This window comes from Amphimedon queenslandica, unplaced genomic scaffold, assembly GCF_000090795.2.
Source record: "Amphimedon queenslandica unplaced genomic scaffold, v1.1 AMPQUscaffold_13381, whole genome shotgun sequence".
Taxonomy (NCBI): domain Eukaryota; kingdom Metazoa; phylum Porifera; class Demospongiae; order Haplosclerida; family Niphatidae; genus Amphimedon; species Amphimedon queenslandica.
The window spans coordinates 23,998-37,295 of NW_003546383.1; the positions used below are offsets into that span (position 1 = coordinate 23,998).

The 13,298-nt window shown below is 41.5% G+C and overlaps 1 long non-coding RNA gene across 1 annotated transcript; it reads left to right on the forward strand.

The window, feature by feature from the left end:
• Positions 1 to 7,787: 7,787 nt before the first annotated feature.
• LOC109582475 (uncharacterized) lies at positions 7,788 to 10,092 on the forward strand. Its single transcript, XR_002185109.1, has 5 exons — positions 7,788 to 8,387; positions 8,438 to 8,561; positions 8,605 to 8,921; positions 8,971 to 9,173; positions 9,227 to 10,092. It is a non-coding gene; the product is annotated as an uncharacterized LOC109582475 (long non-coding RNA).
• The last annotated feature ends 3,206 nt before the right edge of the window (positions 10,093 to 13,298 follow it).

Sequence of the window (13,298 nt, forward strand, 5' to 3'; positions counted from 1 at the left end):
AAAGAACAGGACTTTGCTAAGTTTATCGGGCTAAATGTCTCACTGAGTAAGGGCTAAAGCTCCCAGGGAAATGACCCGATCGGGACTAGGCCTCTGTAAGGGAAGCTAATGCCTAAAGACATTAACAGGGAAAGTGGAAAGGCCAGACTCGAGGGCAGAGACTTAAGCCCACATGGCCCTAAGTGTGAGGAAGAGAGTAAGGTAGTCAGAGATAGAGGTGAGACTAAAACTTCCCTACCACAGCAAACCTCATAACCCAACCACATCAGATAAATCAAAACTCAAAATAATACAACATACTGACCATGCTTGTTGTTAATTTGGTCACTGACCAAATTAACAGACAGAAAACAGAGCCAAAAAAGAGACAGTAGGTAAACAATAGCTAAAAGAGCAAATACAAAAAGACCAGTGTTACGCCAGCTTGAGAAGGTGGCAGATGTGGAAATCTGGCTAGCCAGAGTGGCCAACGTCTCAGGAGAATTCCTAATATAGAATGTTTAAGCAATTACCATGGCTAGCAAGGGACAATTTTTTCCGCCAACAAGCCTTCCAGGAGGACCGGGATTAGCACTTTACAGGTTAAATAGAGCTTTAGAGATAGATAGGATGCCTTTTGGGAGTATTTTTATTGTACAATCATAATGCCTGCATGTGCAAGTACACACCCAAAATATGCAAAAATGGGTATGGCCAAAATTGCAGCATGCTCTTGTGTGCCATTTTTATTGCCCGACTACTCTTCATATCCTGCTGCTGCTATGGATAGCAAGCCAGGTTGACACCGGACATTGCTAGAGCAGCACAAAGGTATTCTACAAAGCCTTGTTTCAAGACTGGCCGGCCATTCGGCCTGACAAATTCAGGACCAGGCGCACGGTCAAGTAGTTGGCCAGGGATTGCACAGGACCGAAAGGGCCACCAGTGGTCCCAAGGACTACTGAGAACCAAGGGTCAAAAGGGAGAACAAGAGAAGCAGCCGAGCCCGAGCTGGAGACTGTTCAATGAAGACATCTGATTCTCTGACAGAATTAATGTCTTGGGCAGTGAGCTCGCCTATACAAAAGCATTCAAGAAAGGCTGTCACCGACATGGCCCACAGCAAATGACCTCACACATACCTGACTGACTGGAGGCCCAGCAAGATCTGAGGAGTGATTGGGAGCCTAGAGTCTGCACCCTGAAACCCTGCCACTCCTCCAGAGAGTGTACTGTAAATGCGGGCAGACTTCTCTAGACAGTGGATAAAGAGCTGCTTTGATAGACAGATGCCAGACAGCTAACTGGTAGCTGGAGATGGATTGGGCTTGATGCCCCTCTGAGGCCAGTCACGCGACAAACCAACACAGCGTCATCTCAGATGGAGGGAGCGGGGCAATGCCTGTCTCGGAGCAGAAAGTCGGGGACTGTCTCTTCTCTGTTTAGTAGGTTTTGCGGGAGTTATTGGACGAGCCTCAAACAAACAGATCTAGGCAATTCATCTAACCCTTTGAGGTCCAGTTGGGTTGGTGGTCTGACACGAGCCCTGGTACAATGTCTGACTGGGCAACTAGAGACCTGTGAGCCTGGGGAAGGAGAAAGAAAGGACTTAAGCTCCTAATGTATGACAAGGCATGTACCACCCATTTAACACATCTGGTGGATGCTCCAATATCACACAGACCTCCGACTTAGACTGCAAAATGGCAAGCAGGTGATTTAAATTAGGGTCTTTTGCAGTCCCTGCGGAAATGCAGTAAACGACAGCATAGTTATTACAGCAACAAAGAACAGAAACCCTGTACCACTGGTGACCCTGTACTGTCAGGCTGGCCATGATAAGGACAAGCTCCTTAAAGGCAATTGAGACCTTGGTCCATGATTTTTGCCGCCTGAGCTGGAACCATTTGCCTGAGGTGATGAAGGCCACGCAACCCCAGAGCCTGGAGGCATTGGAGAAATGGGACAAGAAGGAAAAACATCCCATTCCAGGAGGACGGCAGGCACTGCCACCACACGATATCCCTCCGGGAGTTGACACTGAGCTCAACTTTGTGGTGCTGCAGCCGATGCATCTTTATTGTATTGATGAGGCCCCTGAGGAATGGCCGAACTGGCTTGATCACTTTTGCCATGTGGTTAAGGTGTCCAATGAGTCACTGGAGCTCCCTCTTGGTAGCAGCTAACTTATTGCCCCACAGGCGGAATGCCTGTTTAAGCCAATAAAACTTATCCTCGAGAAACTTGATCTGATGAATGGAGTCAAAATCCATACTGAGGAAGATAAAAAGGTCGTGGGGCTGACAACGGGTAGCCTGAGATTGTCACACAGCCCAACAGTGACCACCAGAACCCACTGACAGTCATGGGAGGCTGCCAGCGACCAGAAGAATTTGTAGAGGTAATGGATCAGATGTGAGATCTCTTGACATTGCATAGGCCAAGTTAAAGCAGCAGGCATGGCAATAAACAACTTCAGGGCCGACAGTAGGCCGAAGGGGTGAGCCTTAACACAAAAGAGCTGATCTCCCAAAGCTGGGGCTGGTCATCGGGGTGGACAGGGACCCTCCTATAGGTGGAACAAAGATTGAGCTTGGCCATCCAAGCTTCACGGCCAGCCTGGTGGACTGTGGCTACAGCCTGATCCACTGAGGAGTTGGTGAACGAACACAGCACCAGTTCAATGTCATTGCTGACACTGCCCTGTCTGGGGAAAATAGTTCAGTGATAAGCCTAAACTTGCTGGGCTGGCGTGTTGGGGATAAACCATTCGGGTTAACATGGACAGCTTTGTCAAGACCAGCGACCCTAATAGTGGCTTCATCTAGCTCTCCAGCTAGGTAGTCTTGAACAATTGAGGGTTCTGCTGAATGGAAGGGTAGTTCTGCCGAGCTCAGCCGAGAGTGTGAGAGCCAACCCTGAAACCAGTAGGGATCCCCTAAATCAGGAAATCAGTGAGGGATGTATCTGGGAGGCTGGTGAAGTACAATCGCCAGACCTCTGGGGGGAGGCAACCTAACTGGCAGAGATGCCTGCTGGCTTAAGGGCCATTAGATTAGACGTATAAGGATAGTGGCTCAGAAGCCATGGAGAAGTGCCTACAATAATGGAGTTGAAAGATCATTAACCTAATACACATTAAATAATTAAGTGATAATCGTGAATAATAGAGTCAACGTCTTGGACTCAGCTTAGGAGTTGGATGGAGCTAAGAAGTGGAGGAAGGTGACTTGGCTTTAGCCTTCTCTTTACTCTCTATACAATCAGCTGCTGGATGCCCTGCAAGCACGTAGAAAACGACATCTGTCAAAGGAATAAGGACAGATTCCAGCATTGTAACAACAACAAATCTATAGGGGAGTCCTGTTATTGGGCTTGGGGCAGGACAGAGTTTTGCTTTGCTGGTCAAGGGCACAGTTAGCCCTTTACAGGACCAAACCCAAGCACTGAGGCGACGTAAAAGAGGGGTTTATTTCCGACCAACTTAGGGTTGCTCCAGCCACCACCTGCCGAGCAAAACTATGGTCATGTTTGAGCCGGAGCCCCCGTGAGACTGAGCCAGCTGAACAGGCTATATGCGACCCACCTACAAAGCCTAGCATTAGGAACTATTACAGCAATGTTGGACAAAGTACAAGAGATCCATAAGAGGGTATCAGAAAAATGTCCCTCATCCAGGACAGAGAAGTGGCGCCCTGGACTGGGCCCAGCTCCCTCAAGTGGGAGGCCAAAGCTACTTTGTCAGGCAAAAACCTTCTAAATTCAATGAATAATTTTCTAGAAATCTTGTCCACCGCCTTCCCGGGGATAGGGAGTAAGGTCGATGCTGAAGCCAGGAAGGAAGTGGCAGATGAGGCAGGAGCTGAAGAGAGAGCCATGCCTAGCAGCTTGGAGGGGGGCAGCTCAGAAGTAGCCGAAAGAGAAGCCCTGACATGGAGGTGGGCACATCTGAGTGGACCTGCACCATCAGAGACTGATGAGATACCAGCTGTGTCAGACAAACCACCTGACTGACCCCGGAGACGGGAGCAGAGAGGTTAAATGAGCTGGGAGCAGAGAAGGGACCACTACGAGGATAAACACCTAGATTTTGGAAATTTCCCTAAACGAGGGAAGTAGACAATGAAGAAAAAAATTGAGCCCCATGAAGGGAAAAAGCAGCACATGAACAGGCCTGGGAAAAAAGACAAAGGGGAGCAACAAGCATAAAAAAAAGGCAAGATCCTGCCAACTTTGCCGCTGCTGCCTGGTAGGAGTAAGAAGCACCATGACGTCTGGATAGACACAACAGTGGAGCTGCCACTTGTGGAGCTGACACTGACTGGTAGCAGAAATGAGATACGGAAAGCAAAGACAACTGCAATGAGAACAGATAAGAAAATTGAATAAAAGCATTGCTCAGGTCACACGAAGAGGTGATGACCCTGATAGTTAATTGATCACAAGGAGAAAGACTTCTGAAGTCAACAAAGAGGAATTGATGGAGGTCACAAAGTGCAACCACAGAAACTCCCCCATAGGAGGGCCAGTGCCACAACAGATATAAATAAAATTTCTTCATGAGTCAGAAGAAAGGGAGCTTATAGGCTGCAACAGACAGGGGCTGCTAGCATTGGACACTGCTAGAAGCATGACCCCTGATCGTGAGAATGGGAATATGGCATAGGGGTAAGCGGTCCCTGGGGCCACACTGGCAAATGGCCACCTAGAAAAGACTGGAGTGACAAAGAACAACACCAGTGGGAGATGAAACTCCTACCAAAGAGACCAGTGAAAGGGATTGGGAAAGGCTAGATGACTCTGATGGACGGTGCACCAGCCTCTCCTGTAGACTGCAATCTAATGCGGCCCTCTAACACACCACCACTCCCTCACTCTCTCTGAACATCATTGCACACACCCTCTCTCTCTGTGGGTAAGGCCAGATATTACAAGGGGCCCCAGCCTTCAATGAGACAGTTGACCCCGACCACTCCCCTTGAGGAAGGGAGAGATAACAGCTTCATTCGGTGTGCTATATTTTGTCTTTGAGAATTTATACCTTTACAATTGCATACTCTAAGTCTGTGAGAGCTTCTCTTCTGTTAAGAAAAGTCTTGCTTTACTGCTTTGAGATGTTCAGAGGGCAGCTCTATGTAGTACAACCTTTTCAACTCATGAGAAAATGCCCAGCAATAGCGGTAGTACTGTGGCAGTAAATGAGACTCTTTTCCAGTAGATCAAGACTAGTTATTCATTTAATGTCTGAGACTCTTGAAATCTTCCTTGTTGGTGAGTTATAGCTACTCGAATTTCATCCTGAGTGATGTACTTGAGCAGCAGCTCGCTTGTCTAAGGATCCTAAAGTCTCTTAAGTCAATCTATGTGGGCAAAAGTACTTTTGCCATTATAACATCATAATTGTGTTTAGAAGAAGAGAAAAACATAAATCTTATTTCTCTCTTGCTGCATTATTGATAATTAATGCCACGCCTCCAAGCTTGGAGTTGCTGGAGCCTGGAGCTGCCAGCATGCTAGAGTAAGTGTAACTGCAGCTAGGAAGTAGCTATTATGATAATCCCTCAGCCTCAAGCTCAATTTTTTGTATAGTAGTCTTTGTTTTTGATAGATAGTAGCCACATCAAAAGCTGTAGTTTTTAACAAAACCCCACAGTATCGTTTTTTAAAATGAAAGCTAGTGCATTAAATACAATAAATATACTGGCTTGGTCTAGCTAAGCCAAACCTCCCAAACAGCTTTAGGGGCTAGGCCATGCACCTTTGGTGTCTCATTGTAGCAGGTATTTAGCAACGGATATTCTAAACTCAGGAAGTGGCATGCAACTTGCTATTTCTTTATTGAAGTGTTTGCAAGCAATTACAAAAGCCACTTCCAGTAAATAAAAAAACAGTCTTCTGCACCATTTCTTTGACCTACATGTAGATACGATGTCAAATTATAACAAAAATGGTTATGATTTGCCTGTGTGAATAGCAGTAATACTTTATCAATTGATCATTGTGATCTACACGACCCATGTATTGGTTGCTTTTAAACCATTTTTGGTTGCTTTACAACCTCAGTTCCTCCATCAGCCTTTCTGGTTCTCCTTCTTTTTTGTATTATGAAAACTTAGACAACATTGTTACAGTTCTTTTAAAAGATTTGGCCGTTTTAGGCATGTAAGCTTTCCATCCTCTGTTCTTGTTGGTTTTATTTCACCTTGGCTATAAGTCAATTCTTATTTCTTTGTTTTAGGATATACCTTTGGCAACTTGGCATTTCTGAAATTCATTTGACATCTCTACTCTGTGTATGCGAACAGTACCACAAGCTTCAAATCCATTGTAACATAGCTCAGAAAACAATGTAAGTGAAGTATAAAAGTTGCCTGTATAGACATAATAACCCTTCCCTTCAAATGAGACAAAAGTGAAGTGACAGCAATATGAGCCAATATCTTATGTAGATCACTATCTTTGTCCTTTCCTAATTGAAACAGCTAAAGGTAACAATTGTCACGTGATAATTTTACCTGTATACACTTTCACATTACAGACATATCCATTTTAGGTATCAGCGAGTGTCCAAGTTTTTATGCCCCACTTTGTGGGTTTTTGGGCATAAACTGTACCCATGACACCCTCCCTTTGAAGCCCACACTTGACTCATCTATTGATAAGTTTTGATTGGGTGTGTAGTGGCGTTGAAATACCATCACAAGTTTGTCCAAAAGTGGCCTAATTTTGTATAACTTGTCAAAATTTGGGCTACTTCTAGATGGCATTTTGAGGTAGTCATTTTAAGTGCAAGTTTGACACGAGCACTTCAAGCCTATGTCCTGACATTACTGACAAGTTGTCATTGTAGATGGGCCACCTTTACATCAGTGGCAGAGGTGGTGGAATGGGGTGGGCTGAAGGGCTAAAGCCCCCGGCCCCTTCTTGAAACAGAAGGGGCAGAGCCCACCCAAAAATTCTCTGCTACCTTGAGGTAAAACTAACTTTTATCAGTAAAGCTAGACCTACGGTCATCATTTCTTCATCTTATTTAGAGAAAAAGACAAAGAAAACCACTCTAAATTCAACAGTACAAACAGCAACCTTTTTTTGCATAAAACCACACCCATTTCAATAACTTAAATCCGAATTCAGCCCCCGAAAATATAAATGATGTTCCACCGCCGAGATATTAAAGTTTACAGGGATAGGAAACTTCCAATTGTGGTTTTATTATTCCCATTGATTTCATATTGTAGCCTAGCAATGGGACAACTCTGATGCTCTCGTCCCTATTTATGCAGCCCAAAAATTAGGCAATTAGCTGTCTGGGCTGATATTTTCTACTGTTTCTACCTGATAAAAGCCTTTTTCAAAGATTTGATGTTGCGTTATTATTGCTCTAAAATAGTGCTTAAAAATAAACTGTGATAGACTAGTGTGTCAACTTTATAAAACATCACATCTTCATGAAATGATGCCGAAATTTTTGTGTTACATTTTAACATCTGTATCTCAAACACATTTCTAAATACTTCATGACTAGCAAGGTAGACCGATTTTACAAGCAGTCCTCAAAGTCTTCCAATTTGAAGCAGTCCTGTGCGTCACTTTGGTGATGTTTTACACATAAATAAAGCAAATTTGCTGTGTAATTTATTTTATGAATCAGTGCAGTAATAGTATTGTTGCAGTTTACTCAAAATCTATTATCCTTTTTTCAAATCTTATATAATATCATGATGGGGGCAGTACAAGTAGCACATTATCCCTCAGGTGAATCTCAGCACGTGAGTCCACGCACCATAGTGCTTCATTGATGGGTGCAGCCTCATGTTGGCCATTTGGTTGGCAAAAAAGCCTATGCGCACGAGCAAAGCCATGTGTATGCAGGTGTGTTTGTGAGCAAGACTACAATGTGGAGTGGATACTTACAAGACCTAAGTTCAGTAGCAAGGCTACGCTATAAGGATAAGGTGTCCAAAACTGGTCTTAAGGTGGATCTTTATTCTATAAAAAATTCTGAATGGGAAAAAAGCTCAGAATTACTGCCAGCCATATCATGGAGTGATGTAACAGTGTACATGATATCTACTATAAGTCAATATACAGGAGAAGCATAAAGGTATAATATGATGTAAATTAATGATAAATTAAATAAGACATGGAAAGGAATGCTGGATTCAGAAGGGTTTGTTACTGCTGGATTGGTTCATGATTTGTTACTGCACAGTTTTGATGTCAGTTATCTGAGAAAGTTTGTAATAAAAGCAATGGTAGATTTTTTTAATGCATATGAGTTTTTGTATTACAATTACATGTTTGCAGGTTGATCACAGTCAACAAAGCTCCTGTACACCATTGTTGCCATGGGTAGTCATTGAAGAAGACGGTTCAGTTGCTCCTGCACACTGCACTTGCATGGCAGGGTATGTACGTTGTGCAACATTATTTATGTACATAAAATTTATACATTAAGTGAATCATGCTCACATGAGACAGCACTCTTAACAACTGTAGTGAAGGCGGCAGATTGTTGGAAGCAAACAGGATTAAATTCATGCCCTTCTAGGGCCTGCTACTGGCTACCAACTCCAACCAAAGTAAGAAGAAACAAGTCAATGCTTTATATTATACAACATATAGGTTACTGCAGCTAATATCAGAAAAATGGCAAAATTAATGATACAACAAGTAGCCCATCATCAAAACACCGTAGACTAAAAGGAGTTAGAGTTCCTTCATCAGAAAATGAAATGGATTCCGTTTTACAAAAATAAGTAAAGGAAAGGAAAGGCCAGTTATTCTTAAAATAACAATGCCTTATGCTGAAGAATTTATTCCCAGACTTTCTGACACCCAATTTCTATCACCCATTACAGAGCTATACAACCCTAAGATGTTGGATTCTGATTATATTGAGCTATTGTCTGAATGTGATATTGTTTTTTCAAGAGCTTTAGGTATGCACAATAAAGATATGAATCATTTTCTATATGCAAAACTTTATAGATTGTGGAAACTGAAGCAGCTCTACTGGAATTGGAGACGAGAGGTCAATCTTCTAAAAAGTTGTGGTTTGTATTCCGTTCAGGCCGACTGACAACTTCATTTATCAGAAAGGCTGCAATAACAAACCATGCTTCACCATCTCAGAGCCTAATTAAGAGGATATGTTATCTAGAGTTGTTTTAATTTTCTACAAAATCTACTTGGTATATACAATTAATGGATACAATATCATTATTTTGATATTAAATATTTGTAGATGGGGCTGTGATCATGAAAAGGAGGCCCTCACCATGTTTGAATCTATTGCCAATGAAAACCATATTGATTTAATAGTTAAGGCTAATGGTTTGTTTATTGATCTTTGCCATCCATATATTGGCGCTTCTCCTAATGGCATAGTAAGCTGTTCATGCTGTGGTAAAGGAGTTCCTGAAGTAAAGTGTCCTCATTCTGTCAAAAAATCGTTTCCTGAAGACAGCAAACATTCTTTTTGCATGGAAAAAGGAAGTGATGGAAACTGGACTTTGAAGCGTGAGCATTCATATTACTATCAAGTCCAAACTCAGATGCATGCATGTAATCTTGAATACTGCGATTTCATAGTATGGTCAGAATCAGATGGAAAACTAATAGATCGCGTGTACAGAGATAATGATTTTTTTGATAATATTATCAATGACCTGCAACATTTGTTTGTCAATGGAGTACTTCCTGAAGTAGTGGGAAAGTGGTATTTAAGGAAGCAAGCTGCAAATTCAAGCAATGCATTAGTAGCTCCTGATCCACTTCCTTATGAAGACGATGAAGACAATGAAGACTACAATAAAGTTTGTTGCTACTGCAATCAGCCAAGTGATGGAGATATCATACTTTGTGACAAATCGTGTCACATCAAATGGTTTCATTGCAATTGCTTAAGGATGCGCAAAGTCCCAAAAGGCATTTGGAAGTGTCTCAGCTGTAGGAGGTACCCATCTCTAAAAAATTATAGCCAAACCCAGCAAACAAACTGAGAACCAATCTCTTATTAATCAATAATTAAATTATTCTTATTAGCTATTTTTTATGGAGTACATACCATAAATTTAAGAAAAATCATTTTAGTCTTGGGATACAATGGAAGGACAAATTAACTAGAGCACAACATGCATGAACTATTTTGTCAATAACTATAACATTTGTATCACCACATGTGCTTGCCTCACAATACTGAACTGGCAACATATTCTGTAGAATAGTGTACTTTTGCTTTAGTATACCAATCACTCGTTCAACGTTCACACGCACAAAAGACAATTCCCTACTCCAGTCAACATCATATTTCTCTAATTGCTTTTACCTTGGTAAAAGGGGGCACTTTGATTTCGGCCATATACATACCTATGTGATCTTGGCAGGTAAACCCCCGATCAGCCAATATAACGTCACCTATAAAAGTTAAATGGAAAAATACAGATGATTGCATAGCAGTTTCTGCTTCATCATTTATTTGCAATGAACTAATGTACCTGGTAGCAGATAGCTGACAAGGCTTGACTGCTCAACTAATGACAACTATCTCCTTGTCAGAAATTTGGCCACCTGCACATTTAGAAATATAGGAAATAGTACCCTGTGGAGTTCTACCAATCAAGAATTTTATCGTCAAATAGTGCTGATAATTACTCCAAACTTATGCTCTCGCCATCAAGTCACTTGGTTGTTCAACAAAATACTTCAGAGGAGTCAATGATAACAGCACACTTTTTATAAAATTTACGAAATGAAGTAGGCATGGTTAATCTTGAAAGGTGTCAATCAGGCCACTTAATAAGTGGTTTTTTTTAACATAAACTATGTCCAAAACATTATAAAAATGCTTTGACATTAATTTGGCCTTTACTGAGACTAAATCGAAAAGCAAGATCCTCTATGCCATAGCTAAAACGAACTCTCAAGAACATCATCAAGTTATTTAACTTAGACAGTTTAGGCCCAACTGGGAGATCAGACTCAACTAAGTCATACAGTGCTTTGAAAACATCCCAGTCAAGAATACCTATAAATTGATGGTTACAATATCATGGCCGGGAATGAATTATACCTGTGATGCGCTTTAAAACAATTGGCACATTTTGCAAGACATCAAAGTCTGATACTAAGAGTCTACCCTTGACTTCTTTGAGGCCTGCATCTGGATTGCTAAGTTGTTTCTTCAGTGCTTTGTTCTCTTGCCTTGCTTCAACCAGTTCTTCTAAAAGTTTGGTAATATGGCTTGAAGTCATGTCAGTTTGACAAGCAGAAGCACAACCATCATTATATGCTCACCTTCTCCTAGAAAGATAAAAATGAATGACTCTTATAATAAACAATCAGATCTCAGCAACTGACCTATACTTATACAGGTATCATTTATGGAAGATGATGTCTCATGCTGCATCACAACTTGCTCCATTCTATTAACATCATTAAGTTCATATCTCCTTTCACAACGGGCCTTAAGTCTTTCATGATGTTCATGAGCCTTAAAAATATCAGTGCAATCAAGATCAAATCCTAGCTTTAGACTTGGAGCCCAGTCACGATCCAAATGATCTGATGATGGTGTGCCTAGTAATATCATCATTGATCATGCTAAACCTACGGCAGTTCTAACCTGATAAGAATTGGTCTGAGCAAACTCTGTCATGGTCACTGGGATACCAGTCTTTACAATTAATTCTAGATAGCCTCTTTGCTCGCCTACATCATATGGGGTGCGATTTGTGTCAATATTAAAAAACTGAAGATTTACTTTTACACCATGACATTTACCATTAAGCCTAGTAATATATAACAAATCACCATTGATATTTACTAAATACTTCCAATTGCAATAAATCACCACTGACATATCTTCTAGTCTTCATAAATCATTACTAATATTTACTAAATTCCCTTTTATAGTATGAAATCATTGCTGATTTGGTTAATTATGATTCATTTTTATAAATCAAATTTGATTTTGGCACTCAACAATAAAATTAATAACCACTCAAGGCCCGCCCATTTTACTTGGAACATGTAAGATGGCAGGAGAAGCGCAACTACCTCTGGATCTACCTCTAGACAATCTACCTCTACTGGAAGAAATGGTAATGCTGACCTACAATCTACCTTGACTGATGCTATCAGTGCTGTCTTAATACCAGTAGTATGCCAGGCTCAGAGCAACGTTGGTAATGTGACTGGCAGCTCGTGGTTACCACCACCTGATCTAGATCTTGGGCGAATATCTTCGTGGGGATCAGCTGCCACAAGGATGAGATCCTCAACCTCTACCAAGTGCTTTTAATCTGACTCTGATTATGACGACTTTGTAAATGATTTCGTGGAAAGATAAAGGTATGGTGTGAGTGTTGTATTTCTTGTTCTTTTTAGGACGTGGGGAGTCTATGTCGGGATCTTTCGGGAGATTCTCTTCAATACTTTTCACAAAAGATCTCTTCTTCAAAAAACAATGACTCAACTGAGCATGTTCACAAAATTATTAATAATGAATAATAAATTAATTGCATAATTAACTCTCTCACACACTCCCCCCTTGGCTAGTACCCACTAGTCAACCATCATACTATAATTACACAAACTACTAAGAAATAATAAGATACAAACAGCAATAATAATTGATAAGCACCATACATACACGTACAAATACATACACGTCCAGTTGTCCATAGATAAAGTTACTTTATAAGAGTGATTGAATCTTGATCTTGTCACGAGCCGACGCAGCTGCAGACCATTTGGATCTCCTTGGTGGTGGGTCTTCTGGCACTGTAGATCTAGCTGTAGGTCCCTCCTTTTCAGAAAGTGATTTACGGACATCACCTAAGTCGTCAGTCTCCTCTGGTGATAAATTAGAATTAGATTCCTCCAGTGGTGACTGCGTAGGCGGATCTCTTTTCACTTCAATAGGATATAATTTCTTAATTGGAAGTGTCTAGAGCTCCAGTAACTGGACACGGTATGCAGTGCTAGAGCTCCGGTAATAGTGGCTTCGCCCCTATATATATACTGGGGCTATACGCCCCAGTATTAATAATACACTGCTTTATTATAGAAACCAAGTATAAATACAACAACCAGCGTTGATGATGCAGCAGGGTTGTGGTAGTGCAGTGGAGAGGCTGGTGTGGATTGCACGGATGTGGTCAGCAGTTTGAATCTGGTCAGGACTACTGAGTGAAACTATGCTGCAGTTTTTGATTTAAAAAAAAACTTTTTATGCAATGTTTTCTTTTTTTGGCTTATTTTAGGTCAAGAAATAAACACCTTCTCATACATCTTAGCCTCCAGGGTCGTAGGGT